The sequence below is a fragment of the Lepidochelys kempii genome, chromosome 16, assembly GCF_965140285.1.
Source record: "Lepidochelys kempii isolate rLepKem1 chromosome 16, rLepKem1.hap1, whole genome shotgun sequence".
NCBI classification, from domain to species: Eukaryota; Metazoa; Chordata; order Testudines; family Cheloniidae; genus Lepidochelys; species Lepidochelys kempii.
The window spans coordinates 17141798-17161914 of record NC_136395.1 but is presented as its reverse complement, the minus strand read 5'-3'; positions in this window follow the sequence as shown (position 1 = coordinate 17161914).

Genomic DNA, 20117 nt, shown 5'->3' with positions numbered 1-20117 from the left:
GAGGAGCAAGGATCAACGAAGAACGTTGCTGCACTGCGCCATCAGAACGAAGGCTTGAGGACAAGAACCCATCTTCATGGTCTCCTAAAAGCTGCTTTTGTTATAGAGCCCCTTGGAAGGGTTGATAACCAGAGAACACAATGGCTCTGAATGGCCAGCAACCCTGGGCATGAGCGGTAGAGAGCATTTTGTCTGGAGAATGCCATACCTTCCAGGCTGGGAAAGGCACAGGGCTTTGATTTCATTCCCTTTGGGAAATCCCAGCATGGAGACTTCTCTGAACTGAAGTGGAACAACACCACCAGCCTGTCTATTTCTGTGCAGCCCAGAGCGTCGGACTTTGGCCTTGAAACCATCCAAGCTCCTCTCCCCGTGAGTGGCTGACCATGGGGTGTGCTGTGTGCTCCCCCTTGGTGGATATCTGGGATGTGACAACCAAACAGCCCGGCACCAGCTGCCTGGAGCTCTCTGTCTTCCCCAAGGCCCAATCCCAGGATTACCAGCCCATCTCTGCCCTGCACTCTGTTTCTTCCTTCTCCAATGCCGAGGACAGTTGTGAAGAAGTCACTGTAGCTAGCCTGACTCTGGACAATGGTTGTGAGACAGAGTGAAGCCCTGAGAAATAGCTGTCTCTGAAGAGTCTCTTGCAGGGGACAAATAGACGCAAGGGGCTTGCCAGCAAGCTGCAGTGGGACTGGCTTGCATGGACTGGGGCAGCGTGCTCCATTCACAGGTCCCCCGCAGAGCCAGTTGGCACAGACTTCTTTCTGAGCAGGCCTAATTCTCCACTGCCTTGCACCGTGTGCTGTTATTTACATCAGGGCAAAATGAGGGTAAAATGCTACCAGGGCAATGAAAAGTCAGGCCCAAATGGGGGCCTGATTCTAATCTCACACTGGTTTTACGTAGGTGTAATTCCATTGACTTCACTGGACTGATCCTGATTTGCACTGGGGTAAGTGAGAGCAGAATCAGGCCCTAGATGTCCACCAGGTCCTTGCTGTGTTTGGAGTAAAATATTTGAAGAGTCTGGAGACAAGCTAAAAAATAGCAGCTGCTGTTATTGAGAGTGAAATTCAAGTACAGGAACAAGGCTGGTGCCTCCTCACAGTTGGAGAGGATGCAGCCATTGGCTAGCGGAGCACTGAATGGAAACAAACCCGAGCAATCTGGTGCTAAAGAAAAGCATTACATCATCAGGACAAACTCTCATTGGCTGATTCATGATTCTGATTTACCCTCCAACTTCTGAGAGCAGATTCACTTTTTCAGCAATCTCCCATACTCCAGTCTTCCCGTTCCATTTAAACTGAGCCCCGAGGCATCCCTGTGGCACCCCAGGAAGCTTTCCAAGTTCCTCTGAGTTGGATCAGTCCAGTTTCCAGACCCAACTGATCACTTTCTTTTCATTGTGACAGCATCTGTGTAGGAGGAGGGCCACTGGCATCAGCACTGCTTCCCTGGAAACAAGTGATACGTATTCATTAGTTAGGGGACAGAGGGAGAGATGCAGATTTCTTCATTCGTGATGTTTTGAATACGACCTCCTCCATTAGTCCAGCTGTTTCACTGTGTATGTAGATGAGCAGAGGGAATTAATCATAATTAATACTTTCCACTTCAACATTGCCTTCCTTTCGTACAAGTATCTCAAAGTGCTTTACAAGCATCTGTTAATTACACCTCACATCCCCCTCTGCCAGCGAGGGGAGTATCATTATCCCCATGGTGCAGATGGATAAGGAGAGATACAGAGGGATGAAAGGGACTCACCAAGATCATGCAATGAAGAAACAGAGTCAAAGAGAACCCAGGAGTTCTGACTTTCAGTCTCTTGATCTCACCATTATGCAACACCTGCCTCTCTGGGCAGATGCAATTGTTCTGTCCCTCTTTAAGAGTAGAATGGGGTGGCACCGATCTCTCTTTGAGTGTCCCTTCCGGTCGGCTGTGTCTGTAGTCTTTAAATAGTCCCGGCCGTGGTATCGGGCCGTACCCCCAGGACTTCTTCCCTGGAGGCAATGGTTTCACCCTCTCTGGTCTGTTCTGGCCCCAGCTGGGCCTCTTAGCAGTTTAGTTCCCCTTCCAGGGGTTTATCTCAGTTCAACTGCAGGCCCACTTCCTCAGTAGTGTATGAGGGGGACATGGGCCCACCCACTACTCTGGGTCCCAGCCAAGGGACCCTAAGAATAGCAGCCATATGCCACTGTGTCCCTTTAATGAAACCACCTTCAGTTCCCGGGGCCCCAGTCTTCAGCAAACCTTCACTATTAGCTCAGGGCTCTTCCAAGTTCAGGCCCAGCAGCCAGCCAGGAGTTCTTCCTCGCTCCCCCAGTCCCTGCCAGCCCTGAGCTGTCCATGGTTCTGCAGTTCCCTTTAGCCAACCAGGAGCACCATCTACACTCCACTGGCTCTAGCAAGGAACTGACTTGTCTTTGGCTCTGCAGCTCCTTTTATGTGGCCCTCTTGGGCCCTGGTTGGCTGCTTCCTGCAGCCTCTCTGATTGGCTGCTTCCTCTGCAGCCACCTTAGGCTGTTTGGATGACTCCTCTACTACTCCTTTCTTGGGACAGGTGTGGCAGGACACTGAGGCCTCTAGCAAGGGGCCTCTGGGGCTAGTCTACCCCATCACAAAGAGATTGATGTGTGCAGAGTTCTGATCACCATTTATTTTTAAATGAACATTAGCGAGATGGGAATTTTGCAGCTGACAATTCTGAATGATTTAGGGGTGTAGGTGCTTACAGCTGCTCTAAAGAGAGGTTATGAGGCTTGTGCTCATAGCCAAGGAGAAGACCTCATTCATTGATAAGGAAAAGTTCCAAAGGAATAAAGAGGCGAGATGTTATGAGCCAGTGTGAACTATATTCAAATCTGTGGCTAAATGGCTGTGGAATTAGGCTTGGGATGGGCTTCCCTTAATGGAAATGTAGTTTGAATTTTTTTATCTAGTGAGCTGTCTTCTGTGGAGTATTTAGACAGCTCAATGAAACATCACTGGAGACAGCTCAGTGGAGACCTCTGCTCAATGTGCTGCAGTCAAAAAACAAAGGTATTAGGATGCATAAGGAATGGGATGGAGAACAATATGGAAAATATTATAATACCTTTTATAGAACTCAATGATCTGGAATAGCATGCGCAGTACTGATCACCCCATCTCAAAAAGGATAGTGCAGAAATAGAGGGATTTCAGAGAAGGGTAATGAGAATGATCAACAGCCTGGAAAAACTCTTCTAGGGAGAGAGATTGAAAAGAAAAGAGCTGAATAAGAGGGGACATGATACAAGTGTATCAAAGAATGTGGGGTCTGGAGAGGGTAGATGAGGAGCTTCTCTTCTCCTTGTAACACTTGAACAAGGGGACAAGCCAGTGAAATTGAAAGGTGTGAAAATCAAACTGATAAAAGAAAGTACTTTTTCACACCACATGTAATTAGACTGTGAAACTCACTGTGACAGGAAGTCGTAGAGGGCAAGATCTTAACAAGATTAAAAAATAGTTTGGACACTTACATGGCTATCAAGAATATCTAGTGTTTTAATTCATAACAGATTTTGTGGGAGGTTCATCAAACCTCCTGCTTCAGGCTGTAGGCCAATCTCCAACTATTAGAGATCAAGATGAGACCTCATGTCCCACATCTGCTATTGTGGGGTTCTTACACCTTCCTCTGAAGCAGCTGGTCTTGGCCGCTGTCTGAGACAGGATACATGGCTAGATGGACACTGGGGGCTGAGCCAAATCTGGCAATTACTAGTTTACTATTTAACTGATTACTCTGTAAAGCACTCTGAGATCCCTTGAGCATGAAAGGTGCTAGATAACAATGTTTGGCACTTCTCTCGTGCTTGCCACCTGAGCAGCTTAAAGTGTTTTACACACACTGAGCCTCACAACAGCGCATATTACAGATTCGCATTATTATCCACATTTCATAAATGGGGAAATGGAAGCACTGAGAAGCCAAGTTAATTCCCTAAAGTCACCCAGTGGGTTGGTTGAAAAGCGGGTAATTGAACCCAAGAATCCCAGCTCTGACCACTAGCCAACACTTCCTTTCCATTTATCTCTCCATTCACATCTTCTGACCAATAGGGCAGTATTTTCTTTTTAACTTCGGCTAACATGGCTGCACTAACAACAGATGTGTGTCAGACTGGACCAGAGGTATTCTCTTGTTGTGTTAATGCTTGTGATGTGAATACATTTCATCTTGGAGAAGTCGCGTACCCCCAGTGCCTGGTACAAGCTCTGAAATTCTATAATCACTCAGGAGTGAGAGATGTTTGGGCACAAGCCATGGACACGAGCAACTCCCGAGGAGCAGAAGAGTAATCCTTGCCCAAGTACCACATAGATTTCTAAGACAAATGGCAAGGATTCTTTCTCCAGGCTCATTCTCGTTGAGAAGAGACCTGGGGATGTCTAGTCCAAGGATTTACTACTTGCTATAAGCATTAATGTGGGGTCTCTCCACTCAACATGGGAGCCCCCAAATCATTTTGGGCCAAATCTGGGTCCCATTCAAACCCTGGAGTTACACCAGGGGATACATTTGGCCAAGGGTTTTTGAAAATGTAGTAGTTCAACATTATTTATGCTCAGGCACCTTGCACGGCGCTGCACAAGACACTGAGGCCAGGTCTGCACTACAAACGTACGTCGGTACAATGACGTCGCTCAGGAGAAATCCATCAGCGCAGACAGCGCTCTGTCAACGGGGGAGCTTCTCCTGGCAACGTAGCTACCGCCTCTCGCGGAGGTGGATTCATTATGCTGGCGGGAGACGCTCTTCCACTGGCCTGGTAGCGTCTTCACTAATGTGCTACAGCAGTGCAGCTGAGGCTTTCCCAGTGTAGACCTGCCCACAGACAGACCCTGCCCTGAATAGCTGAACTTTCCGGAAGGGAAGGGAAGGGAAGGGAAAGCCGAGGAGGGGACAGAAACCTTTTCATGCTCATTCTTTTCACTTAGGACATGTCTGCACTACAGCAGCTGTCGCAGTACCGCTACGGCGCTGCAGGTGTGCTACCGAAACCCTGCGGCGACCAAGGGGGTTTCCATCTGCGTAGCTCCAAGAGGCAGTGGCTGGGTTGATGGAAGAATCCTTCTGTTGACCTCGCCGCGTTGACACCAGGGGCTCGTTCGACCTAACTACGGTGCCCCGGGGGCGAAATGTTTCACAGCCCTCAGCGCCGTAGCTATGTCAATCTCATTTTTAAGTGTAGACCAGGCCTAGCTCCTATCCTGCTGCCTTTGGGCCTGACTCTGATCTGGCTCAGGCTATCTTGAGGGCTGTGTAACCATGCTGGCTTCTGATTTACACCAGTGTAACTGAGATCAGAATTGGGCCCTTTGTAACTACGTCCATAGTTCTACCCTGGCACTGCAATTTACAGTGGGGTTGAAGGGCACCTGTCTCTCTGCGCAGGAGGCAGGATTTCAGCAGCATCACCTCTTGGGTTTTGAAGAGGTGGCACCTGTAAAACCCAACTTTGAAAAGAAGGAGGGTATAAATTTTCTTCTTTCCAGAATAAATGGCTTGAAGAGCAAGAGTTGTGGTAATTATAACAGGAGCGTCCAGCAGGTGGCGCCACAAACAATGCAGTTAAAACAACCCCCATTTGCAGTGGAAGAAGAGAACAGAATCTGAAGGTGGCTCAGACAAAGGTGACGAGTAACTGTTGATAGTGGGGATGGGGGGGCACATATTTTGAACCCCCTCCCCGCAAATAAATATAGACCCTTGCATAAATCGGGGGGGCACGTGACGCCTCTGGCCTGAGAGTCAGGGCCTGTCTGCACTTCATAGATTCATAGATACTAAGGTCAGAAGGGACCATTATGATCATCTAGTCTGACCTCCTGCACAATGCAGGCCACAGAATCTCACCCACCCTCTCCTGCGAAAAACCTCTCACCTATGTCTGAGCTACTGAAGTCCTCAAATCGTGGTTTAAAGACTTCAAGGAGCAGAGAATCCTCCAGCAAGTGACCCGTGCCCCATGCTACAGAGGAAGGCGAAAAACCTCCAGGGCCTCTGCCAATCTGCCATGGAGGATAATTCCTTCCCGACACCAAATATGGCAATCAGCTAAACCCTGAGCATATGGGCAAGACTCATCAGCCAGATATTACAGAAAATTCTTTCCTGGGTAACTCAGATCCCATCCCATCTAATATCCCATCACAGGCCATTGGGCCTATTTACCATGAATATTTCATTACCAAAACCATGTTATCCCATCATACCATCTCCTTCATAAACTTATCGAGTTTAATCTTAAAGCCAGATAGATCTTTTGCCCCCACTGCTTCCCTTGGAAGGCTGTTCCAAAACTTCACTCCTCCGATGGTTAGAAACCTTCGTCTAATTTCAAGTCTAAACTTCCTGGTGGCCAGTTTATATCCATTTGTTCTTGTGCCACATTGGTACTGAGCTTAAATAATTCCTCTCCCTCTCCAGTATTTATCCCTCTGATATATTTATAGAGAGCAATCATATCTCCCCTCAACCTTCTTTTAGTTAGGCTAAACAAGCCAAGCTCCTTGAGTGTCCTGTCGTAAGACAAGTTTTCCATTCCTCGGATCATCCTAGTAGCTCTTCTCTGTACCTGTTCCAGTTTGACTTCATCTTTCTTAAACATGGGAGACCAGAACTGCACACAGTATTCCAGGTGAGGTCTCACCAGTGCCTTGTATAACGGTACTAAAACCTCCTTATCCCTACTGGAAATACCTCTCCTGATGCATCCCAAGACCCCATTAGCTTTTTTCACAGCCATATCACATTGGCGGCCCATAGTCATCCTATGATCAACCAATACTCCAAGGTCCTTCTCCTCCTCCGTTACTTCTAATTGATGCGTCCCCAGCTTATAACTGAAATTCTTGTTATTAATCCCTAAATGCATGACCTTACACTTCTCACTATTAAATTTCATCCTATTACTATTACTCCAGTTTACAAGGTCATCCAGATCCTCCTGTATGATATCCCTGTCCTTCTCTAAATTGGCAATACCTCCCAGCTTTGTATCATCTGCAAACTTTATTAGCACACTCCCACTTTCTGTGCCGAGGTCAGTAATAAAAAGATTAAATAAGATTGGTCCCAAAACCGATCCTTGAGGAACTCCACTGGTAACCTCCCTCCAGCCTGACAGTTCACCTTTCAGTAGGACCCATTGTAATCTCCCCTTTAACCAATTCCTTATCCACCTTTCAATTTTCATATTGATCCCCATCTTTTCCAATTTAACTAATAATTCCCCATGTGGCACGGTATCAAACGCCTTACTGAAATCTAGGTAAGTTAGATCCACTGCGTTTCCTTTGTCTAAAAAATCTGTTACTTTCTCAAAGAAGGAGATCAGGCTGGTTTGGCACGATCTACCTTTTGTAAAACCATGTTGTATTTTGTCCCATTTACCATTGACTTCAATGTCCTTAACTACCTTCTCCTTCAAAATTTTTTCCAAGACCTTGCATACTACAGATGTCAAACTAACAGGCCTATAGTTACCCAGATCACTTTTTTTCCCTTTCTTAAAAATAGGAACTATGTTAGCAATTCTCCAATCATATGGTACAACCCCTGAGTTTACAGATTCATTAAAAATTCTTGCTAATGGGCTTGCAATTTCATGTGCCAATTCCTTTAATATTCTTGGATGAAGATTATCTGGGCCCCCCGATTTAGTCCCATTAAGCTGTTTGAGTTTCGCTTCTACCTCGGATATGGTAATATCTACCTCCATATCCTCATTCCCATTTGTCATGCTACCATTATCCCTAAGATCCTCTTTAGCCTTATTAAAGACTGAGGCAAAGTATTTGTTTAGATATTGGGCCGTGCCTAGACTATCCTTGACCTCCACTCCATCCTCAGTGTTTAGCGGTCCCACTTCTTCTTTCTTTGTTTTCTTCTTCATTGCTAGTTATATATATATACAGCAGTGCATCTGCAGTGCTATAGTTCTGTCACTGTATCGCGTCCGTGTAGACACTACCGATGCTGACTGGAGGGGTTCTCCCTTTGGCGTAGGTAATCACCGCTCCACGGGACGGTAGGTTTTGCCCATTGTCCTAGCGCTGTCTACACCGGGGGCTGGATGTTTCACACCCCTCAGAGAGGTAGCTGTGTCACTACAGACCTGCCCTTAGGGAACAAGTGAGAGGACTGAGGGCACTGAATGGGAGAGGGGAATGATGCTTCTAATTAGAGCCAGGGACCAGATTTCCTCTTCCTCCTGCATGGGGCGAGTGACTGTGGTAATCACAAAACCTTGCTATCAGCCACTGAAAACCTGAAATACCAACATGGCATGTTCCACTGCTGACCCGTCCGAAAAGAAGTCACGTGACCTATTTCTTCCCTGGTGTGGGCCAAGAAGGCAAGGAAAGGGATGCTGGACCGGATCCAAAGCTGCTTGAAATTAGTGGGAAGACTCCAGTTGATTTCCCTTTGTATCAGGCTCCTTGGGTGTCTCAGGTCCCTAGCTGCTGATTTGACAGGCAAAGACAAGTGTTTCTGCCTGCAAGCACTACACAGCCAGTTACACAATGGGAGAACACACTGGATCTGCCTGGGGAAGGACAGCCCAATCGTTAGGTCAATAGCCTAGGACTTGGGACACCTGAGTCTAATTCCCTGCTCTGCTACAAGTTTTCAGTGTAACCTTGGGCAAGTCACTTAGCCTCTCAGTGCCTCAGGTCCCCCATCTGTAACACGAGGGTAATAGCACTGCCCTACCTCACAAGGGTGTTGTGAGGATAAATACATTATAGATCATGACACACTTTGAGATCTACTGATAAGTGCTATATAAGAGCTAGGTATTATTATCATGTACAACGTTGTCCACTAAGTTCTGACTGCAGAATCTTCAGTATCAGCCATGAAGTGAGAGGCAGGAGATTTGTAGATTGTTATAGTGGGGGAGGCATTGTCTCATAGTCACCAGTCTATAAGGTACTTTCCCCCTGGGGACAGTTTCAGGTTGCATAAGCAGAGATGAAGAGGTTTGTTCTACCTGGTCAACGATTAGAGATGCTTGTAAATTTCAGCAGTTTAGAAACATTGCTAGTTATATTTTTGGCTGAAAAGTCCAGTTTTCAAGGCAGCAATGTGAGATGCATTCTACATTTGTTATAGAAATGATTTCCTGAGGTGATCTAGTTCTCTGGAACAGAACCAGATGGCAGTTGCCATATTCATGTCCGAGTAAAAGTAGAGGAGGGAGCTGGCTTCCAGCAGTCCCCTGATTTCCCTCCCCGGGCCAGTGCGTATCTCTCTCAGAATTACAGGTGTTGCTTTGCTCTCAGATCCAGGTTTTAAAACCCAGCTGTGTCTACAGGAAATGCTAAAGCAAAGGGAGAGATAAGACTTGACTAAACCTCATGCTTCAGTCCCATTTTTTGCAGCTGTTCTGTGTCCTGGCACACATTCATGTGATTTAGCCAAGAAATTCTTTCACCCTGAGAGAGAGTTTGTGGAGTGAGTCCATGTGAAGCTCATAACAAGAGAGACTGAAGCTCCTTCCATAGTCCCCATCTCCGCAAACTAGCAGTCTATCTGCCAGCCACACTGGAGGAGCAGAGACTTGAAAATGACATGGTTGTTTATTTTGGCTTGTTAAAGCAGGTTTCTTCAAGTGAGGGGCATGCCGCCCAGGGGGCACAAAGGACTAACTGGGGGTCATGGACAGACTCTCAGATGTTATGAGGAGTCTAAGTTTTCATTTAAAAAAGCCTCTAGGTGTTATGGTTGCAAAGAAAAGCATCAAAACGTGACCCATGCATAACTGATGTCTGCCTGAGTTTGCAGAAAGCCCCTGACATGACCTGACACCATGACATGACCTCTGACATGTGTGACCTGCTCCGTTCATTTCAGTAGGTGCTAACTCCGGCGCCAATGATGATACTTAGCCCTGGTCTACACTAGGACTTTAGGTCGAATTTAGCAGCATTAGATCGATTTAACGCTGCACCCGTCCACACAACGAAGCCATTTTTGTTGACTTAAAGGGCTCTTAAAATCGATTTCTGTACTCCTCCCCGACGAGGGAATTAACACTGAAATCGACATCGCCGGGTCGAATTTGGGGTAGAATCATAGAATCATAGAATCATAGAATATCAGGGTTGGAAGGGACCCCAGAAGGTCATCTAGTCCAACCCCCTGCTCAAAGCAGGACCAATTCCCAGTTAAATCATCCCAGCCAGGGCTTTGTCAAGCCTGACCTTAAAAACCTCTAAGGAAGGAGATTCTACCACCTCCCTAGGTAACGCATTCCAGTGTTTCACCACCCTCTTAGTGAAAAAGTTTTTCCTAATATCCAATCTAAACCTCCCCCACTGCAACTTGAGACCATTACTCCTCGTTCTGTCATCTGCTACCATTGAGAACAGTCTAGAGCCATCCTCTTTAGAACCCCCTTTCAGGTAGTTGAAAGCAGCTATCAAATCCCCCCTCATTCTTCTCTTCTGCAGGCTAAACAATCCCAGCTCCCTCCGCCTCTCCTCATAACTCATGTGTTCCAGTCCCCTAATCATTTTTGTTGCCCTTCGCTGGACTCTCTCCAATTTATCCACATCCTTCTTGAAGTGTGGGGCCCAAAACTGGACACAGTACTCCAGATGAGGCCTCACCAATGTCGAATAGAGGGGAACGATCACGTCCCTCGATCTGCTCGCTATGCCCCTACTTATACATCCCAAAATGCCATTGGCCTTCTTGGCAACAAGGGCACACTGCTGACTCATATCCAGCTTCTCGTCCACTGTCACCCCTAGGTCCTTTTCTGCAGAACTGCTGCCTAGCCATTCGGTCCCTAGTCTGTAGCTGTGCATTGGGTTCTTCCGTCCTAAGTGCAGGACCCTGCACTTATCCTTATTGAACCTCATCAGATTCCTTTTGGCCCAATCTTCCAATTGGTCTAGGTCCTTCTGTATCCTATCCCTCCCCTCCAGCGTATCTACCACTCCTCCCAGTTTAGTATCATCCGCAAATTTGCTGAGAGTGCAATCCACACCATCTTCCAGATCATTTATGAAGATATTGAATAAAACCGGCCCCAGGACCGACCCTTGGGGCACTCCACTTGATACCGGCTGCCAACTAGACATGGAGCCATTGATCACTACCCGTTGAGCCCGACAATTTAGCCAGCTTTCTACCCACCTTATAGTGCATTCATCCAGCCCATACTTCCTTAACTTGCTGACAAGAATACTATGGGAGACCGTGTCAAAAGCTTTGCTAAAGTCAAGAAACAATACATCCACTGCTTTCCCTTCATCCACAGAACCAGTAATCTCATCATAAAAGGCGATTAGATTAGTCAGGCATGACCTTCCCTTGGTGAATCCATGCTGGCTGTTCCTGATCACTTTCCTCTCATGCAAGTGCTTCAGGATTGATTCTTTGAGGACCTGCTCCATGATTTTTCCAGGGACTGAGGTGAGGCTGACTGGCCTGTAGTTCCCAGGATCTTCCTTCTTCCCTTTTTTAAAGATTGGCACTACATTAGCCTTTTTCCAGTCATCTGGGACTTCCCCGGTTCGCCACGAGTTTTAAAGATAATGGCCAGTGGCTCTGCAATCACAGCCGCCAATTCCTTCAGCACTCTCGGATGCAACTCGTCCGGCCCCATGGACTTGTGCACGTCCAGCTTTTCTAAATAGTCCCTAACCGCCCCTATCTCCACAGAGGGCTGGCCATCTCTTCCGCATTTTGTGATGCCCAGCGCAGCAGTCTGGGAGCTGACCTTGTTAGTGAAAACAGAGGCAAAAAAAGCATTGAGTACATTAGCTTTTTCCACATCCTCTGTCACTAGGTTGCCTCCCTCATTCAGTAAGGGGCCCACACATTCCTTGGCTTTCTTCTTGTTGCCAACATACCTGAAGAAACCCTTCTTGTTACTCTTGACATCTCTGGCTAGCTGCAGCTCCAGGTGCGATTTGGCCCTCCTGATAACATTCCTACATGCCCGAGCAATATTTTTATACTCTTCCCTGGTCATATGTCCAACCTTCCACTTCTTGTAAGCTTCTTTTTTATGTTTAAGATCCGCTAGGATTTCACCATTAAGCCAAGTTGGTCGCCTGCCATATTTACTATTCTTTCGACTCATCGGGATGGTTTGTCCCTGTAACCTCAACAGGGATTCCTTGAAATACAGCCAGCTCTCCTGGACTCCTTTCCCCTTCAAGTTAGTCCCCCAGGGGATCCTGGCCATCCGTTCCCTGAGGGAGTCGAAGTCTGCTTTCCTGAAGTCCAGGGTCCGTATCCTGCTGCTTACCTTTGTTCCCTGCGTCAGGATCCTGAACTCAACCAACTCATGGTCACTGCCTCCCAGATTCCCATCCACTTTTGCTTCCCCCACTAATTCTACCCGGTTTGTGAGCAGCAGGTCAAGAAAAGCACCCCCCCTAGTTGGCTCCTCTAATAGTGTGGACGCAATTCGACGGTATTGGCCTCTGGGAGCTATCCCAGAGTGCTCCACTGTGACCACTCTGGACAGCACTTTCAACTCAGATGCACTAGCCAGGCACACAGGAAAAGCACCGGGAATTTTTGAATTTCATTTCCTGTTTGGCTAGCGTGACGAGCTCATCAGCACAGGTGACCATGCAGTCCCAGAATCGCAAAAGAGCTCCAGCATGGACCGAATGGGAGACACTGGATCTGATTGCTGTATGGGGAGTCGAATCCGTGCTATCAAAACTCTGTTCCAAAAGACAAAATTCCAAAATATTTGAAAAAATCTCCCAGGGCATGATGGACAGAGGCTATAACAGGGACCTGCAGCAGTGCCACCTGAAAATTAAGGAGCTCAGGCAAGCCTACCAAAGAGGCAAACGGCTGCTCCGGGTCAGACCCCCAGACATGCCGCTTCTATGATGAGCTGCATGCAATTCTAGGGGGTGCCCCTACCACTGCTCCACCCCTGAATGTGGACTCCTGCCAGGGGGGAGTCTCACACAACAGGGATGAGGATTTTGGGGATGAGGAAGATGATGAGGAGGCAGAGGATGAAACCATTCTCCCCGATAGCCAGGAACTGTTTATCACCCTGGAGCCAATACCCTCCCAACCCGGGCTCCTGGACCATGAAGGCAGAGAAGGCACCTCTGGTGAGTGTACCTTTGTAAAGATAATACATGGCTTCAAAGCAAGCGTGTTTAATGATTAATTTGCCCTGAAGACTTGGGATGCATTCAAGGCCAGTACAGCTACTGGAAAAGTCTGTTAATGTGTCTGGGGATGGAGCAGAAATCCTCCAGGGACATCTCCATGCAGCTCTCCTGGAGGTACTCCCAAAGCCTTTGCAAAAGGTTTCTGGGGAGGGCTGCCTTATTCCGTCCTCCATGATAGGACACTTTACCACGCCAGGCCAGTAGCACGTAGTCTGGAATCATTGCAGCACAAAGCATGGCAGCGTATGGTCCCAGTGTTTGCTGGCATTCAAGCAACATCCATTCTTTATCTCTCTGTGTTATCCTTAGGAGAGTGATATCATTCATGGTCACCTGGCTGAAATAGGAGAATTTTATTAAGGGGACATTCAGAAGTGGCCGTTCCTGCTGGGCTGTTTGCTTGTGGCTGAAAAGAAATCATCCCCACTGTTAGCCATGCAGAGGAGGGGAGGGGTGAAGCGATCATCCCAGAGAATTGGGTGTGGGGGGGCAGGGGGGTGTTAGTTGGGTTTGTGCTGCACGTTAACCCGAAAACTGCAGCCCCTCCTTTTAAATGGCCAACGCATTTTAAATGGCCAACCCAATGGGTGCTTGGTATGGGAAATGGGGGCGCTGCTGTTTGAAACCGTTCCCACATGTTATGAAGGTGCTATGTAACGTTAACAGCTTGGTTCACTGTGAAAGGGTCTACCCATTGTTCTCTAAAATGTGTCTTTTAAAATACTACTCTCCCTTTTTTTCCTCCCGCAGCTGCAAATGTTTCAATGCTCCCCCTATCATCTCTGTCCCAGAGGCTAGCGCAGATAAGAAGGCAAAAAAACGCACTCGAGATTAAATGTTTTCTGAGCTCATGCAGTCCTCCCGCACTGAAAGAGCTCAGCAGAATGTGTGGAGGCAGACAATGGCAGAGTCCAGGAAAGCAGAAAATTAACATGGGGACAGGAGGGATGAGCAAGAGGAGAGGTGGCAGCAGCATGATGAGAGGAGGCAGGATGCAATGCTGAGGCTACTGGAGGATCAAACTGATATGCTCTGGTGTATGGTTGAGCTGCAGGAAAGGCAGCAGGAGCACAGACTGCCGCTGCAGCCCCTGTGTAACCACCCGCCCTCCTCCCCAAGTTCCATAGCCACCTCACCCAGACACCCAAGAACACGGGAAGGGGGGGACTCCAGGCACCCAACCACTCCACCCCAGAGGACTGCCCAAGCAACAGAAGGCTGGCATTCAATAAGTTTTGAAGTACAGTGTGGCCTTGTCCTTCCCTCCTCCCCACCTCCCCCACCCCTCCCGGGCTACCTTGGCAGTTATCCCCCTATTTGTGTGATGAATTAATAAAGAATGCATGATTTTGAAACAACGACTTTATTCCCTCTGCAAGTGGTGATTGAAGTGGGGAGGTCGATTGGCTTACAGGGGAATAAAGTGAACCAAGTAGGGGGGTTTCATCAAGGAGAAACAAACAGAACTGTCACACCATAGCCTGGCCAGTCATGAAAGCTTTTTCAAAGCTTCTCTGATGCACAGTGCGCCCTGCTGTGCTCTTCTAACTACCCTGGTGTCTGGCTGCGCGTAATCAGTGGCCAGGCGATTTGCCTCAACCTCCCACCCCACTATAAACGTCTCCCCCTTACTCTCACAGATATTGTGGAGCACACAGCAAGCAGCAATAACAAGGGGAATATTGGTTTCGCTGAGGTCTAAATGAGTCAGTAAACTGCACCAGCGTACTTTTAAACGTCCAAATGTACATTCTACCACCATTCTGCACTTGCTCAGCCTGTAGTTGAACTGCTCCTTACTACTGTCCAGGGTGCCTGTGTATGGCTTCATGAGCCATGGCATTAAGGGGTAGGCTGGGTCCCCAAGGATAACTATAGGCATTTCAACATCCCCAATGGTTATTTTCTGATGTGGGAGGTAAGTCCCTTCCTACAGCTGTTCAAACAGACCAGAGTTCCTGAAGATGCGAGCGTCATGTACCTTTCCCAGCCATCCCACGTTGATGTCAGTGAAACGTCCCTTGTGATCCACCAGTGTTTGCAGCACCATTGAAAAGTACCCCTTGCGGTTTATGTACTGGCTGCCAAGGTGGTCCGGTCCCAAGATAGGGATATGCGTTCTGTCTATCGCCCCACCACAGTTAGGGAATCCCATTGCAGCAAAGCCATGCACTATGACCTGCACATTTCCCAGAGTCACTACCCTTGATAGCAGCAGCTCAGTGATTGCGATGGCTACTTGGATCACAGCAGCCCCACAGTAGATTTTCCCACTCTGAATTGATTCCCGACTGACCGGTAGCTGTCTGGTGTTGCAAGCTTCCAGAGGGCTATCGCCACTCGCTTGTGAACTGTGAGGGCTGCTCTCATCTTGGTATTCTTGTGCTTCAGGGCAGGGGAAAGCAAGTCACAAAGTTCCATGAAAGTGCCCTTACGCATGCGAAAGTTTCGCAGCCATTGGGAATCATCCCAGACCTGCAACACTATGCAGTCCCACCAGTCTGTGCTTGTTTCCTGGGCCCAGAATCGGCGTTCCACGGCTTGAGCCTGCCCCATTGCTACCAGGATGTCCAAATTGCCGGAGCCCGTATTTTGAAGTCTGTGTCCATGTCCTCATCACTCTCGTCACCGCGCTGCCGTCGCCTCCTTGCTTGCTTTTGCAGGTTCTGGTTCTGCATATACTGCAGGATAATGCGCAAGATGTTTACAATGCTCATAACTGCCATGGTGACCTGAGCTGGCTCCATGCTTGCTGTGGTATGGTGTCTGCAGGAGAGCAGAGTTGCAGCGGAAGCGGTGGATGACGATGGTTTGCAGTCCTACTGCACCATCTGCTGAAAGCAGTATGGCGTCTGCACGGGAAAAAGGCGTGAAACGATTGTCTGCCATTGCTTTCATGGAGGGAGGGGCGACTGACGATATGTACCCAAAACCACCTACGACAATGTTTTTGCCCCATCAGGCACTGGGAGCTTAACCCAGAATTCCAATGGGTGGCGGAGACTGCGGGCTAGCTACCCACAGTGCAACGCTCTGAAAGTCGACTCTAGCCATGGTACTGTGGACGCACTCCGCTGACTTAATGCGCTTAGTGGGGACACACACAACCGACTGTATAAAATTGCTTCTATAAAAATCGACTTCTATAAATTCAACCTAATTTCGTAGTGTAGACATACCCTTTATTATCAATGTTGTTAACTATCTCACTGCTCACCAAAACAAGTAAGAAAAAGACTGTATGGAGATCTATACCACCATTTCCCGGTGGAAGGGCCAGGGTGCAAACACCTAAAAACATAGATTAAGATGAGGAGGCTGTTAACAATGCAGGCCTGGGTTGCAGGAGAGAGCGATGGGTTTTGTTTTCCTGGAGTGGGACTCTATTTTCCAAACGTTTCGGAAATGCTGGTTTAAGGTGACCCTGGGTTATTAAAACTCAGCTGCCTTGCAAGCTCCTCCATGTCTGATTGCTGGGCTGGTCTTTGCAGCAGAGAGATTAACTCTTCGCCATGCCACTCAAATTCATACTTGCATACCTCCGTTTCCAGGCATATATTTCCCAGTCACTCCTCTCTTGTCAGCCTTGTCTGCATGGAGGGGAAATTTCCGAGCATAGCTCCAGGCGAAGTAACTCCCCATGTGCACAGTGTTCTGGAACGAAGGTGACTGTGTTCCAGAATAATTAGTTCACTTCCAAAGTGCAGTCATTTATTTTGTTTTTATCTGAAACTGCCTTCCCCTCATCCTCTGGGTCATTCTAACCCCATGAATTAATCATGAACTCCTTCCGCGCACGGCTGGGATCGTTATCGTTACTTCTGTAGCGTACTTCTGGCTGTGGTATCAGTGCCTTACGGACAGGTAAATCAGACACAGCCCCTGTTCCAGTGCATGAATTATTGTTATCTGTATTGAGGTAGCCTTAGGAGCCCCAGTCATGGACCCCATTTTGCTAGGCACTGTACACACACAGAGAACAAAGAAATGTCCCTGACTCCTTACACAGTGTTCTTAGAAACCAGTCTTTACTCACTTAAGTAGCCCTTTGGATGTCAATGGAATTAGTCCTGTGAGTAAGGGCTACTCATGTGAGTAAACATGGCAGGATCAGACCCTTTGATACACCAGTGTAAGTCCAAAGTCATTCCATGTAAGTTGCAGAGTTGCTCTGAATTGATACCAGTGTTGCTGAGAGTGAGCTTGGCCCATAGGCTGCAGCGTACCTCACCCAGGTGGGAGGCAAGTGGAACAGGGACATGCTGTGTCCAGAGTGTTCCTTTAATAGCAAGTTGTTTAAGCACGCTTAGAGAATAAAATGAAAGCTGGGAAGACGCCCCCAGTCCCAAAGGCTCAGGTCCTCAAAAGTATTTAGGTTCTTAACCTCCATTGTTTTCAGGGGAGTTAGGAGCCTACACACCCTTTGAGGATCTGGGCCAAAGAGCTCACGGTCAATGCTCGACCCTGCAGAGTGTGATCCTGCAACGAGAGGCGCAGCTCTTTTCAGTTGTAAGTGCTTTGGGGCAGGGTCTGTTGTTTCTGTATGTTCGCCCAGCCCCTAGCACAACTGGGCCCCGACCTGCTTGGCCTCTAGGCTCTAATCCAATATAAGTGTGAAATACCGATAATGATCCTAAGGCAGCCCTCTGCACCAGCACAAAGCCACATTGAAATCAACAGAGCTCCAGGAGTGTTGGACTGAGAGCAAATGAAGACAAGAGACAATGTGAGAGAGCATCAAAAATGGGGTGGGAATAGGGGTAACGTTAGAGAAAAAACCATGTGCTTACTATAGGTTGTTATGTGTACTACCTGATTGTGGCATTAAATATATATATATATGCATGATATATACACGTGTCTATATCTACCCCTATCGACCCATGCATAAATAAACTCAGCATGCTGTTTATTTCACTTGATTTAAATGTACGTGGATGATTTATGTGCATTGTCTGGGTTAATTGGCCCCTGGCGCCAAGGCACCTGTGACCTCCCGGTGACCCTTTTATAATGCCAAGGAGGAGGAAATTAGCCACGCCCAGGGCGCCAAGGAGACGAGCTAGTTTGTCTGCTGGTGGGAACCTGATTACAGGTATTGCTGATGCTTTGTGCCACATCCTGGTTACTTTGGAAGGGCTGTGGGGGAGCAGCAGAAATGGGAATACAGACTAGGAAGCTACTGTCCCTAAGAATTTCTGGTCAGATCCTTAGCTGGCATGACTCCCCAGAGTTTAACTGTGTTGCCTTGATTTATACCATCTGAGGATCTGATCGTCTGTGTCTAGGCTTGAAAATCCCAGGTGGCTAGGAGCTCCTAAGGGAACGTCTCCTGTTGCTCCCCTTTCCTCTGCTTTGCTGGTGTGTTTCTCCGATCTGCCAACTAATTAGAAGTCAAAGTCATTTAGCCCCCTCTTCTCTGTAAATAGCACAGAGGAAGTGGAGCTGATACCTAGGCTGGCCTATGGCTCCTGGCCTGGATTGTTTCTCCACCTTGCAAACGGCCAGCAGCAAAGGGAATTTTCTGTCCCCTTGCTGCAGAGCTCCTGGGGAAAGAAAGTCGGGCATTTGCAGTCAGTGTGGCTGTGACCTGGGGGTGGGTGCTGACAAGCTGCTGATCCCCGAATGTGATAGTGGGGAATGATTAACCCTTTCAACATCTGTGGCTCTGGGGCTGGCTGGGAGACATATGTACCCCTTTCCTGCCCACCTCCAATGGGTTGCTTGGCCTGCTGGCAGGTGTTTTACTAAACACAGCACCACATGCTGCTGGGACCCACTCTTCATGAGCTGCCCCTTGCTGGCTTGTGTCCTGCCTGCCCCCCTCCCTCCCAAACGAGATGGGTCAGAGCTCGATGGGCTTGGTGCATGCTGGGTGCTGAGCTCTGTTGAAAACCTGGCCGTAAGCAGCCCAGTGGGAGGTGCTGGGAAATCTGGCCGTGAGCTCTTCTGAAAATCTACCCTTCGTGTGCAACCTGATCGCTTGCCACCCTGGGATCTTTGAACTGGGGCCCATAAGCTACTTGGGAAAAGCCCTGGTTTTCTTGCCTTCCAAATGCATCAAGTCTCAGGTATTGCTTAAAAAAACCAAATCCGCCCTGGGCATGGTACCTTTGGCCCGTCCTTGAAATGACTGATCAGCCAGCAGGAGGTGATGCTGTTCTGACTGCCAGAGGAGCAGCTGCAGTTCCAATGTATAAGTAATGGCCGAGAATTTCCCGCTCTCGGGCTTGATTGGCCTGTTGGTGGGTTTTATAGATCCAGTCCTATGCTGTGAACATGGGAGGGGACAGCAGACAGATGCACTGCACAGGACAGATAACCCCCCAACAATGGAGGCTGTGTTGGACGGGGGCAGGGAAGAGTCTCTGCTCCGCTGTGGCCTACGGAGCATAAAACTTGTGTGCAAGGCTGCAGCGTGGCCTGGAATGACGAATTGCCCAGACAGAAACGGCTTCCTCAGCTCTAATCCCAGCCGGAAAGCACTAAGCAACTCATTGTTTTTCAAGGTTACATTTGAGGAACAGAACAAACATGGCCGCTTCCCCACCTCAGTCAGACTGTGGGTCTAATGACTCCTTGGGGATGGGAGGCTGAGAAGCAAGACATCCTGCTTAACCCACCCTTCCCTTGTTCTCTTTAACAGGCTTGGTGATATCCTGGGGATGGGCTAGAGTCCTTGGGTCACTCTTCAGCTGTGGGAGGAAGCTTGGATTAGTGACCCAAGCAGAGAAAAGAATCTACCCAATTTCTACATAAATAAATCTCTGGTTCAGGACCAGACATGGTTTTGCTACTATACATCAGTGGCTTTCAGCCTTTCCAGACTATTTTCAGGAGTCTGATTTGTCTTGTGTACCCCAAGTTACACCTCACTTAAAAACTACTTGCTTACAAAATCAGACATA